The sequence below is a fragment of the Acinonyx jubatus genome, chromosome B1, assembly GCF_027475565.1.
Source record: "Acinonyx jubatus isolate Ajub_Pintada_27869175 chromosome B1, VMU_Ajub_asm_v1.0, whole genome shotgun sequence".
NCBI lineage: Eukaryota > Metazoa > Chordata > Mammalia > Carnivora > Felidae > Acinonyx > Acinonyx jubatus.
In genome coordinates this window covers 108,406,218-108,420,676 of record NC_069382.1, presented here as the reverse complement: position 1 = coordinate 108,420,676, position 14,459 = coordinate 108,406,218, and the positions used below count along the sequence as shown (strand labels likewise).

Below are 14,459 nucleotides of genomic sequence, written 5' to 3'. Positions count from 1 at the left end.
TGAAAAATGGTGGAAATGGAAGAGTAAAAGCTATCTAAGAAATTCTAGGCTAGGTGGCAGAACACAACAATTGATTTTAAAAAATAAAATAAGTTTGAGACCCACATCAGGCTCTGCACTGACCATGCAGAGCCTGCTTCGGACTTTTTCTCCCTCTATCTCTGCCCCTTCTCCACACACAAGCTCTCTCTCTCAAAATGAATAAATATATAAATAAATAAATAAATAAATAAGGTTAAGATGAGAGTTGATTTTCAGGAGGTGTGCTGGTGGGGTGAGGATATAATTAGCAACTTTTTAACATGTTAATTTGAGGGTGGAGTTCTGTATGAAAATGTCCTACAAACTGTTGGACGAATAGAAACTACAATCATAATACAAGAGGCCAAATACAAGGATTTTGGGTTTCTCCCAAATAGCTGTGTATAAAAACTGATGCCAGAGCAATATCTGGGAATGTAAGGTTATATGTGTTAGTCATACATTTGTAACAATTATATATTTAGTTGTTTAAATATGCAGAAGCACAGAGCTAAAATTCAGTAAAAGTAACCTAGCTAATCACTTTATGTTGCATAAAGCACCACTGTTTATGTCCTATAAAGCACAGCACCAACAACTACCTTGTCAACTTCTTAAGAAGCACAACATGTATACTGAAAACTGTACTTTGTGTTTTTGTTTGTTTTTTGAAGCTTAGTAAAGATCAATGAAATTTTACAAAAGGAACACATAGGTAAGCAGCACCCAGATCAAGAACTATCATCATGAGCACCCTCGGAGTCCCTCTTCCAGCCACCCCCACTCCCTCCACAAAGGGAGGAGACTTAGCATAGATTACTTTCATCTGATTTTGTACTTTATATAAGTAGAATCAAATGTTTAGATGTTCTTTTGTGTCATTGGTGTGGTCATTCCAGGAAAAACTCTAAATCTTCAAAAAAGAACTAGTTCTTTACATTACTATATGTTTATCCAATTGAATGCTTTGCAGAGGTTAAGATTGAAGTGGAGGAAAGATGTTACAAGTCAGTAATAGAGTATGAGCCCATCTGGGTAAATATATTAAAGATAATGTATCTACTTCAAAAAGCATTTATCATATTTGTGCTGTTGCATACATTAAAAACATTTTATTATTATTATTATTTTAATGTTTATTTATTTTGAAAGAGACGAGGCAAGCCAGGGGATGGACAGAATCCCAAGAGAGAGAATCTCAGGGCTCAAACTCAAGAAGCTTGAGGTCATGACTTAAACCAAAATCAAGAGTCAGACATTTAACCCACCAATCCACCCAGATGCCCCTTTACATTAAACACATTTTAGAATACTACATAGGAAACTGATAACCGTGATGCCTTTGGTGAAGATGACCTGAAGTAAAGACAGACTTTTTGGGGGCTCCTGGGTTGCTCCATCGTTTGAGAGTCCTACTCCAGCTCAGATCATGATCTCAGGGTCTGTGGGCTTGAGCCCCCCATAGGACTCTGTGCTGACAGCTCAGAGCCTGGTGCCTGCTTTGGATTCTGTGTCTCCCTCTCTCTCCTTGCCCCTCCCCTGCTTGCACTCTGTCTTTCTCTCTCTCAAAAATAAATAAACATAAAATAATTTTTAAAAAAAACAGACTGTTTAATTTTAGCTCTTTGTGTCTTTAATTTTAACAACCATGCATTTTATTCAATTAAAAAAAACATGAGTAGAAAGTTGAAGAATCCTTTAAATACAATCCTCGCATTTAATTTGAGAACCCTTGTTGACTACTGTGGTAATAAAACATTGGCCCAAGAACTTAAATCACAGCACTGAAAATGTCTGAAAATTCTAGGAGTAACTGGTGACCCACTTAAAATTGTTGATTTAAGCTGTTAAAATTGTTGATTTAAACTTTGAATCAGGCCATTTTCACAGTCATGATTTTCAAGCTCCCAGAATAAAATCAGAATAATTAGTATGCGTATCTATTACTCAGGAAATCCAAACAGTTTTAAAAGAAAGTAATGGAAAAAACAAAAAGAAAAGAATGTTTGGGAGCTTTAGCTGCTATTACTAAGGAAACCAACTCTATTTGCCCTGTCACTGGATTTTAAAAAAGAAAACCAACAAGTTTGATAAACAATAAGGAAGAAAGACTAAGAGAGTGAAGAAAGATTTTTAAATTCTCGCAAGTACTGAAAATAACTTTTTTTTTTTTAAGTAGGCCCCATGCCCAACATGGTATTTGAATTCACAACCCAGAGATTAAGACTCACATGCTGTATACCAACTGAGCCAGCCAGCACTCCCCTGTCCCCAAGTTGGGGTTGTGAGTTCAAGCCCCAGGTTGGATATAGAGCCTAGTTAAATTTTTTTTCAAAAAACAAAACAAAAAAAAAATTGCCTATTATATTTGAATTACATAAATAACACAAATTTATTAAGGAAAAAATTAGAAATTGTATGAGAACAAAACAAAAGAAAGTCACCAAAATTTTATACAGGTTATTACACTTTCATAACCTCCTATGTTTAGTGAATAGTATACTGTAAAGATTTTTCTGTCAATAGATATTACCTTCTCCAAGTGAGGTTTATGTTTTTTATTTTTTAAGATTTTATTTTTAAGTAATCTCTACACCCAATGTGGGGCTCAAACTTAAAATCCTAAAATCAAGAGTTGCATGTTCTGAGTGAGCAGGCCAGGTGCCCCTCCAAATCATGTTTTTAATCTACAAAATATGGACAGTAATATTATGTACCGTGTAGCACAGGCCTGGCATATGATAATCATTCAAAAATAGCATCTTTTTTTTAAAGCACCTGGGGGGTGTTCAGTCATTAAGCATCTGACTTCAGCTCAGGTCCTAATCTCATGGTTTGTGAGTTCAAGTCCTACATTGGTTGCGCTCAAGCACCACAGTGGGTGAGCTCAAGCCCTGCTTTGGGTGAACATGAGTCCCACTTCTCTCTCTCTCTCTCTCTCTCTCTCTCTCTCTCTCTCTCTCTTCTCCTCTTGGGATTCTCTCTCTCTCTGTCCCTCACTCACATGTGCCCCCCCCTATAAATAAATAAATAAATGTTTGTTTATTTATTTTGAGAGAGAAAAGAATATGAGAGGGGCAGAGAGAGGGAGAGAGAGAAACCCAAACAGGCTCTGCACTGCCAGCATGGATCCCAATGAGGGGCTTGAACCCACAAACCACAAGATCATGACCTGAGAAGAAACCAAGAGTCAGACACTAGACCGAGCCACCCAGGTGCCCCACATTGTTATTTTTATTTTTATTTATTTTTATTATTATTATTTCTTTATTTTTGAGAGAGAGAGAGAGTGCACAAGTGAGCAAGGACAGGGTGAGGGGGTGGAATCCCATGAGGGGCAGACAGAGACAGAAAAAGAGAAGTGGGGCTTACCTGGTGCTTTGTTTCTTTTTTTTTTTTTTTTTTTAACCCAAAGCAGGGCTTGTGTTGACCGGAAGTAGGCCTCAAGCTTGCCCCATGTGGAACTCAAAATGTGAGATCATGACCTGAGCCCAAGTCAGAAGCTTAACAGCTGAGCTACTTAGGCACCCCTACATTGTTATTTTTAATAGCTACTTAATACCCTTTATGTTATTTACTATAGCTTCTTTTTTAAAGATTTTTTGTTGTTAGAAATTTTATTTAACTATTTTTTATTATTTTAGAGAGAGTGGGGAGTAAGGGGAGGGGGCAGAGGAAGAGAGAATCAATCAGGCTTCATGGTCAGTGCAGATCCCGACTCAGGTCTCGATCTCATGACCTGAGCAGAAATCAAGAGTTGGATGCTTAACTGACTGAGCCACCCAGACACGCCAAGATTTTTTTTTTAATTTTAGTTTTAAGTAGTTTTTATCTGTACCCAATGTGGGGCTCAAACTTACAACCCTGAGATCAAAAGGCACATGCTCTACCGAATGAGCCAGCCAGGCACCCCCTACTATAACCTATTAATGAAAGAATTATTGCTTGACATTTGGTTTCCTAATTTTCTTTTAATTTAAAAAAAAATTTTTTTAACGTTCATTTTTCAGAGACAGAGACAAAGTGTGAGTGGGGGAGGGGCAGAGAGAGAGGGAGACACAGAATCTGAACCAGGCTCCAGGGTCTGACCTGTCAGCACAGAGCCTGATGCAGGCCTCGAACTCACAGACCACAAGATTGTGACCTGAACCAAAGTCCAATGTTTAACCGACTGAGCCACCCAGGTGCCCCTCTAATTTTTTATTATTATGTATGTGTGCTTAGAAAAAATTCCTAGAAGTGTTTATGACAGGCAAGGGGTGCAGTACAAAGAAAGTGAAGGAAGTGGTCCATGAATTCCTAAGGGCCTGCTAAATATTTTTTTTTTAATTTTTTTTTTTTTAACGTTTATTTATTTTTGAGACAGAGACAGAGCATGAACGGGGAAGGGGCAGAGAGAGAGGGAGACACAGAATCGGAAGCAGGGGGCCTGCTAAATATTTCTAAACGCATTTTCCCCCTCCTATAAAGTTCATATGGTTTGTGCCATGCATGTCAAGTACTTACGTTGCTACCATGACCATGACTGACTAGACCAGAGTCAAAAGCAAATGTGTGGCCTAGACCTGGGGGAGGCCAAGCGTCTCTGGGGCGTCTGGGAGTCAAATCCCATCCAGTTGGTTTGCCACTGGACCCAGCATCACCTTCTCTCCTGGGTGATAGGTGTCTCGATGAACAGACTGAGCTCCTGCAGTGCTGCTCCAAGAGGATTGCTCTTATCCAAAGCTTGGCTGAATGGCTGAGGAGCTGACATCTGTGTCTTATACTGAAGAGACATGGGTATGTCTCTCTGCTATGACTCTTCTAGAACCTGATCTTCCATCTTTAAAATGAAATAGGAGGGGTGCCTGGGTGGCTCAGTCGGTTGAGCGGCCGACTTCGGCTCAGGTCACGATCTTGCGGTCCGTGAGTTCGAGCCCCGCGTCGAGCTCTGTGCTGACAGCTCAGAGCCTGGAGCCTGCTTTGGATTCTGTGTCTCCCTCTCTCTTTTTTAAACGTTAAAAAAAATTTTTTTTTTTAAATGAAATAGAAACTGGAAGGAACACCTTACGAGACATATTAAGGCACTATAAATTTGTCTTCGTTCTGAATACAATGGTTGTACTTTGGAGCACTAGCTGAACTGTTGTTCTCTATCCGTGCCAGCATAAATACTCATACATCCTGTTTCTTCCCAGTTGTGGGTTCAGTGTTTGAGCTGATTGAGAACACTGTCTCTCTGGGGTGACTGGGTGGTAGCTCAGTCAGTTGAGTGTCCGACTCTTGATTTTGCCTCTGGTCATGATCCCAGAGTTGTGAGATGGAGCCCTGTGTCATTGAGCCTGCTTAAGATTCCCTCTCTTTCTCTCTCTCCCTCTCTGCGTCTCTACCCCACTCGAGCTCTCTCTCTCTCTCTCTCTGCCTCTCTCTCTCTCTCTCTCTCACTCAAATAAAAAGATTAAATAGGGGTGCCTGAGTGGCTCAGTTGGTTAAGCATCCTACTCTTGATCTCAGCTCAGGTCATGATCTCATGGTTCATGGGATAGAGCCCCAGCTCAGGCTCTGTGCTGACAGCTCAGAGCCTGCTTGGGATTCTCTCTGCCCCCTCCCCCCCCTCAAAATAAATGAACACACTTAAAAAAATGAAATAAAGGAGCCCACCTGGGTGGCTCAGTTTGTTAAGTGGCCAACTTCAGCTCAGGTCATGATCTCATGGTTCGTGAGTTCAAGACCCACATCAGGCTGTATGTGGACAGCTCAGAGCCTGGAGCCTGCTTCAGATTCTGTCTCTCTCTCTCTCTCTGTCTCTCTCTCTCTGCCCCTCCCCCCACTCATGCTCTGTCTCTTTCTCTGTCTGTCAAAAATAAACATACATACATACATACATACATACATAAAGTGGTTTTAAAAAAATCACAGCCTTTCTGGGGTTCCTGGCTGGTTCAGTCAGTAGAGCATATGACTCTTCATTTCAAGTTTCTGAGTTCAAGCTCCACATTGAGCATAGAGCTTACTTTAAAAAAATATTCAAAAACAATGAAACAGACAAAACCACAGTCTTTCTAAGAATAAGCTGTCCAAAAGCCTCTGATCACATCATACTATTGACTTGAATTCCCCATTGGTCCCACCCAGGACTCTAATCCTCAAGACTATTCTTTGTTTTATGGACATATTTTGTTTTGGATGGTGCTGACTTTGGTCTCAGTTTTAATATATCATATATCAAATTATCTTAGATTACTCTTAAAGGAGAAAAGCTGACCTCAATATCAGTGAATAAATAGATTTTTCAGTTTAACAATGGACCCTATTCTCTATTATACACTTACCCTCTCTAACCAAAAACTATCCACTTTGGTTTTTCAGGTGGCCTAAAGGTCATCTCCCTATCCATATTTGATTACGAGTGTGTGGAAGAATGGGCCTAATTTATACATGGTGTATTTTTTAAATGCTTTTTTATTTTGAGAAAGAGCAAGGGGAAAGGGCAGAGAGAGAATCCCAGGCAGGCTCCATGCTGTCATGCTCACGGTCAGTGTAGAGCCCCCACAGGGCTCCATCCCACAATGGTGAGATCATGACCTAAGCTGAAATCAAGAGTCCGACACAACCGACTGAGCCACCCAGGTGCCACTAGAGTATATATTTTTAAAGATTTTGGGGGCGCCTGGGTGGCTCAGTCGGTTAAGCGGCCGACTTCGGCTCAGGTCATGATCTTGCAGTCAGTGAGTTCAAGCCCTGCGTCAGGCCCTGTGCTGACAGCTCAGAGCCTGGAGCCTGTTTCAGATTCTGTGTCTCCCTCTCTCTGACCCTCCCCTGTTCATGCTCTGTCTCCCTCTGTCTCAAAAATAAGTAAACGTTAAAAAAATAAAATAATAAAGATTTTTATTAAAAAAGTTTTTTTAAATGTTTATTTATTTTTGAGAGACAGAGAGAGAGTGCAAGCAGGGGAGGAGCAGAGAGAGAGGGAGACACAGAATCTGAAGCAGGTTCCAGGCTCTGAGCTGTTAGCACAGAGCCCGACACAGGGCTCAAACTCATGAACTGCAAGATAATGACCTGAGCCTAAGTCACTTAACCCACTGAGCCACCCAGGTGCCCCAGAGATTTTTATTTTTAAGTAATCTCTACAGCCAACATGGGGTTTGAACCCCACAACTGGGTCACATGCTCCACCCAGTGAGCCAGCCATGTACCCCTACAGTGTATTTAATCCTCTATAATATATACCAGATATCGATTTCTTTCTGATTATAAAATAAATATAGTTAAGTGAAAAAGCAAGTTGAAGAGTAAGACAATTTCACTCATATAAAACATGTTTACATACATACAGATATAAAATTTATATTTGCATACAAAAAGTAGGGACAAATATAAGCCAAAATATTAACAGTGGCTATATCTGCAGAGTGGAATCTGATGTGGATTTTCACTTTTTACTTTATTTTTTTTAACATATATATATATATATTTTTTTAATTTTTTTAAGGTTTATTTTTGACAGAGAGTGCATGAGCGGGGGAGGGACAGAGAGAGAGGGAGACACAGAATCCGAAGCAGGCTCCAGGCTCTGAGCTGTCAGCACACATCCTGACATGGGGCTTGAACTTATGGAGTGTGAGATCATGACCTGAGCTGAAGTTGGATGCTCAATCGACTGAGCCACCCAGGTACACCTAACATATATTTTTTAATATTTATTTTTGAGAGAGAGAGAGACAGAGTGTGAGCAGGGGAGGGACAGAGAGAGAGGGAGACACAGAATCTGAAGTAGGCTCCAGGCACTGAGCTGTCAGCACAGAGCCTGACATGGGGCTTGAACTCATGAACCATGAGATCATGATCTGAGTCAAAGTCAGTTGCTTAAACAACTGAGCCACCCAGGCGCCCCTTTCACTTTTCACTTTATACAACTCTGTATTAATTAATAATAAAAGTGAATACAGGTGTTTACTGTGCCAAGCACTATAGCAAGCACTATATATTTATAATTCATACTTAGAACAATCCTATGAGATAGATACATTTACATATGAAGAAACTGAGGATCAGAGAGATTAAGAAACTTGTCCAAGATCACAGGCTAATAAAAGGGAGAGCTGGGATTTTAAACCAGGTCTCCCCAGTGCCCAGATAAGTTCCTGGTGCATAGAAAGCATGTTGGTCATCTTGATAGATGCAGAGAAAGTATTTGACAAAATTCAACATCTTTCATGATAACACTCTCAACAAATTAGCTATAGAAGCAATTTACCTCAACATAATAAACACTTTATATGACAAGCCCATCATACTTGTGAACATCATACTCCATGCAAAGCTGAAAGTCTTTCCTCTAAGATCCAGAATAATAAGACAAGGGTGCCCACTCCTACCACTTCTATTGACCATAACACTGGGAGTCCTAGCCAGAGCAACCAGGCAACAAAAAAGACAGCACAAGTAAATAGAAAAGGAGGAAGCGAAATTGTGTTTGCAGGTGACATGCTTTTATATACGAAAAGAACTACAGACTCCACCAAAAACTGTTAATACCAATAAGTGAATTCAGTAAAGTTGAAGGATGAAAGATTGACACACAAAAATTTGTTGCGTTTCTGTTCACTAACAATGAACTATTTACAGTAGCATCAAAAAGAGTAAAATATGGAGTGCCTGGCTGGATCAGTCAATAGAATATGCAACTCTTGATCTCAGGGTTGTGTGTTCAAGCTCTATGATGGGAATAGAGTTCACTTTAAAAAAAAAAAAAAAAGAATAAAATATTTAGGAAGAAATTTAACCAAGGAGCTGAAAGACATATTTACTAAAAACTATGACACTTTGATGAAAGAAATTGAAGAAGACACAAACAGAAAGATGCCCTGTGAATTGGAAGAAATAATATTGTTAAAATGTCCATATTACCCGAAGCTATCTACGGATTCATTGCAATCCCTATCAAAATTTCAATGGCATTTTTCACAGAAACAGGAAAAAGAAGCCTAAAATTTGTATGGAACCACAAAAGACCTTGAATAGTCAAAGCAATCCTAAGAAAGAACAAAGCTAAAGGCATTTTGCTCTCTGATTTCAAACTATATTACAAAGCTATGTTATTTTTTAAAAGTATGGTACTGGCATAAAAATAGACACATAGACCAGTGGAACAGAATAGAGAGCCTAGAAATAGACCCATGCACGTACAGTCAACTCATCTTTGACATGGCAACAAGAATTGACAATGGGTAAAGTATCTCAATAAATGGTGTGGGAAAACTGGAGAGACAAGTGGAAAATAATGAAATTGGACCTTATACCATACATAAAAATTAACTCAAAATGGATTAAAGGTTTAAATGTAGAACTTGGAACTATAAAACACCTGGAAGAAAACATAAGGAAAAGCTCCTTGATACTGGTCTTGGCAATGATTTTTTGGATTGGACACCAAAAGCTTAGGCAACAAAGGCAAAAATAAACAAGTGGAACAATGTCAAATTGAAAAACTTATGTACAGCAGAGGAAACAACAAACAAAATGAAAAAGCAACATATAAGAGCAGTGCCTGGGTGGACCAGGCAGTTAAGCATCTGATCTCATAGTTTGTGAGTTCAAGCCCTGCATGAGACTCTGCACTGACAGTGTGGAGCCTGCTTGGAATTCTCTGTCTCCCTCTCTTTCTCTGTACCTCCCTCACTCCTTCTTTCTCTCTCAGAGAAAGAAAGAAAGAAAGAAAGAAAGAAAGAAAGAAAAGCAACGTATGGAATGAGAGAAAATATTTGCAAATCACATATCTGATATAAAATATAAGGAAATTATATAACTTGATAGCCAAAAAAAATCTGATTAAAATATGGGCAGAGGACCTAAATAAAGACATACAGATGGTACTGTATGTAGGTTCCTAAAAAGGTACTCAATATTAGTAATTATCAGGGAAATTAAAATCAACCACAAAAGATACCACCTCACACATGTCAGCATGGCTATTGTGTATAGGACAATAGATACCAAGTGTTGGGAAGCGTGTGAAAAAACAGGAATACTTGTACACTGTTAGCGGGAATGTGAAGTGGTAACAGCCATTAGGGAAAACAATATGGAGATTCCTAAAAAATTTAAAAATAGTGCTACCATGTGATCTAGCAATCCCACTTCTGGGTATATATACAAAGAAAATAAAATCAGTATCTTGAAGAGATATTTGCACCCCCAAGTTCACTGCAGCACTTATTAACAATAACCAAGAAATGGAAACAACCAAATTGTCTGTTGACAAATGAATGCATAAGGAAAATGTGTTATATGGATGCAGTGGAATACTACTCGGCCATAAAAAAATGAAATCCTGCCATTGGTGACAACATGGGTAATCCTGGAAGACATTATGCTAAGTGAAATAAGTCAGGCACAGAAACACTGTATGAGCTCACTTACATGCAGAATCTAAAAAAGTCAAATTCATAGAACTACAAAGTAGAATGGTGGTTGCCAAGGGCTGCAGGTGGTAGAAATGGGGTGATGTCAGTCAAAGGGCATAAACTTTCAGTTATAAGATAGTAAGTTCTGAGGATCTAATGATCTAATCTACACATGGTGACTGCAGTTAATAATACTGTATTGTATACTTGAAATGTACTATGAAAAGTAAATCTTCAGTGTTCTCATCATAAAAAAACGAAAAATAAAAAGTTGGTAACTATGTGAGGTGATGTGTGTGTTAACTAACTTGACTGTGGTTATCATTTCATAATGTATGCGTAAATCATTGTATTGTGGGGCAACTGGGTGGCTCAGTCGGTTAGGCATCCGACTTCGGCTCAGGTCATGATCTCACGGTTCATGGGTTCGAGCCCCGGGTTGGGCTCTGTGCTGATGGCTCAGAGCCTGGAACCTGCTTTGGATTCTGTGTCTCCCTCTCTCTCTGCCCTTGCCCTGCTTATGCTGCCTCTCTCTCTCTGTGTCAAAAATAACTAAACATTAAAAAAAATTTTTTTTAATTATTATATTGTACACCCTTAAGGAAAGATTAAACATTATGAATAAATTAAGCTTATTTTAATTAGCATCAGTAAGGTATTTTTGATTACTTAAATACTAAAAACAGAAGAAATATTCACTTACACGTGTTATTAACTTCAAATTATTCCTATTTAGTGATACTGTGCATGCTGTTAGTCCATCTTCAAGTACTGCCAAGGAATATGTGTCAAAATAAAGAAAATTCTTTTCAGTTATTCTTTAAATCAGATTTTAACTAATTCAGACATCTTTCTCCATTGGTTTAATTTGTGAGGCCAACATCTATGAAATCACATAGAAGTATATTAACTGTAGATCTGGGTTCTACTGAGCATTTCTCCTCAGAGACGGCCATCTTTGTGGAATCTTTAGGGAGTATTTCATGTTGTTTATGATAGGGGCTTAAAACCCTATCCTACCACTTACTAGCTAACTGCTTTTGGGAATTTTCTTCACCTTTTTCTGCCTCAGTTTTCCCAACTACGAAGTAGAGATTAGGATAATACTCTATTGTAGAGCATGTGGGGAAAATTAAGTCAGTTAATAGGTCTCATGTGCTTAGTACAATATCGGGCATGTAGCAAGGGCTCTATACATACTCATTGCTATAAGAAAAAAGATTGGTATTTATATAAATAATACAATAATCTTTTAAGAAGGGATATGAGAAAAGTGATCATTCTATGCCATAGTACTTGTAAAGTTTATTTTTAAATTTTGAAAGAATTTTCAGGTCTCAAAATAATATCATTTTGAGATGTGGAGTGAAAGAACAACAGAAAATGCTTATTGATTGGCCTATAAGCAAACATGAGTGATCTTTCTTTTCTGACACATTTTGCACATTTCTTTTACCTATTTTTTCTATGGATTCTTCTTATTCTGATGTCTTCAGTTTCTTAGCTAATTCTTCGTATAATTACTCATTTTTATTATTTTATTTATTTTCTTACATCTATCCTTAAAAAACACACTTTCCATTAAGAATCAATAAAAGAGGTATACGATGGAGTATTACTAGGACTCAAAAAGAATGAAATCTTGCCACGTGCAACTACGTGGATAGAACTAGAGGGTATTATGCTAAGCGAAAGTAGTCAGAGAAAGACAAATATCATGACTTCACTCATACGAGGATTTTAAGAGACAAAACAGATGAACAGAAGGGAGGGGAAACAAAAATAATATAAAAACAGGGAGGGGGACAAAACAGAAGAGACTCTTAAATATGGAGAGCAGAGGGTTACTGGAGGGGCTGTGGGAGGGGGGATGAGCTAAATGGGTAAGAGGCATTAAGGAATCTACTCCTGAAATCATTGTTGCACTATATGCTAACTAACTTGGATGTAAATTAAAAAAAAATCAATAAAGTAGGAAGGGAACACCTGGCTGGTTCAGTCAGTTAAGCATCTGACTCTTGATTTTGACTCAGGACATGATCTCATGGTTCATGGGATTGAGCCACTGTGCTGATAGTGCAGAGCCTGCTTGGGATTCTCTCTCCCTCTCTCTACCCCTGCCCCCCCTCAAAATAAATAAATGAAACAAAATCTCAGTCTCAAATCTACATAGATAATTAATTTAGAAAACTTCTTTAATTTCTGTAATACAGGTTTGCAGTATTAACTAATTTTCATTAATTATATACTTGCTGTTGTGATCTAAGCAGGAACTAAAAATTCCTGAACCTGAGGATGGGGTTCAATAGGTTAAATATTTTATTGATAGTTCTAAAAGTTCAGACTCTTTCTGAGGCAGGGATAGATAGGTCTGAGAAAGGAAGGCTGCACGTGGAATAATCATGTGCAAAAAAGACACACAAGCATCATCTTGTAAATTATTGCTTATGTTACAGATGAGAAACAGAAGCCCTGAGTTGTTCAATTACTTGACCAAAGTCACAGGACAAATGGAGTTATCCCAGATGCTAGATTTAGGTGCTAAAGCCAACACCTAGGAGAAACACCACTAGTAGTCAAATTTATCCTAGGGAAAAAGAATCCCCCAGGAATATGCCTCGGTAGAAAAATTAATTCTCGAGGCACCTGGGTGGCTCAGTCAGTTAGGCGTCCAACTTCGGCTGAGGTCATGATCTCACGGTTCATGAGTTTGAGCCCCATGTCAGTCTCTATGCAGACAGCTCAGAGCCTGGAGCCTGCTTCAGATTATGTGTCTTCCTCTCTCTCTCTGCTCCTCCCCCACTCTGTCTCTCAAAAATAAATACATGTTAAAAAAGAAAAATGAAGTTCAACAGAGCCAATTTTCCTATTATTAGAAGCAGTCCCTGTTCCTTCCAATGGACACAGATGTATGTGAAGATCATGTCATGAGACAAGTGAATCTTGCTTTTGCTCAAGCCCATGGTGCTGGCAGGATGGGCAAGTGTCGTGGTCTTCATACTGCCAGGAAGCTCCGTAGCCACTGACGAGATCAGAAGTGGTACGATAAACAGTACAAGAAAGCCAATTTGGGCACAGTCCTGAAGGCCAACCATTTTGGAGGCTCTTCCCATGCGAAAGGAATTGTGCTGGAAAAAAGTAGGGGTTGAAGCCAAACGGCCAAATTCTGCCATCAGGAAGTGTGTCAGAGTCCAGCTGATCAAGAATGGCAAGAAAATCACCGCCTTTGTACCCAATGATGGTTGTTTGAATTTTATCGAGGAAAACTGTGAGGTTCTGGTTGCTGGATTTGGTTGCAAAGGTCATGCTGTTGGTGACATTCCTGGAGTTTGCTTTAAGGTCGTCAAAGTAGCCAACGTCTCTCTCTTTTGGCCTTATACAAAGGCAAGAAGGAAAGACCAAGATCTTAAGTTTTGATGATGAAAACATGACAATAAATTTTCATATACAACAACAACAACAAAAAGACAAGTGAATCTTTTTAAAAAAAATTCTTTAACATTTATTCATTTCTGAGAGACAGAGAGAGTGTGAATGGGGGAGGGGCAGAGAGGGAGACACAGAATCCAAAGCAGGTTCCAGGCTCTGAGCTGTCAGCACAGAGCCTGACGTGGGGCTGGAACCCACAAACCGTGAGATCATGACCTGAGCCAAAGTTGGATGCTTAACTGACTAAGCCACCCATGTGCCCTAAACCTTTTTTTTTTTTTAAGATTTTATTTTTAAGTAATGTCTACACCGAAAGTGAGGCTCAAACTCACAACCAGAGATCAAGAAGTCACATGCTCTACCCACTGAGCCAGCCAGGCACCCCAAGTGAATCTTTAAGTGCTAAATCACACACAAGTGTGGCTCAATGTTCACACTCAGAAAAGAATTTGGAAAATGAAGCCTGGGAAGAGTATATTCCTGTTTCCCAATTAAGACTTTCCCATATAAATTAAATTATTACACTCTCCTTTCTCTCCTCTTCTCCCTCTTCTTTACTTTTCTCCTTTTTCTCCCTCTCTCCTTTCTGAGCTTGTAGGATTTGTTATTTCAGGGAAATGC

At 39.0% G+C, this 14,459-nt stretch overlaps 1 pseudogene; it reads left to right on the top strand.

The window, feature by feature from the left end:
• Positions 1 to 11,625: 11,625 nt before the first annotated feature.
• LOC128314486 (40S ribosomal protein S23-like) lies at positions 11,626 to 14,126 on the top strand (annotated as a pseudogene).
• Positions 14,127 to 14,459: the final 333 nt, after the last annotated feature.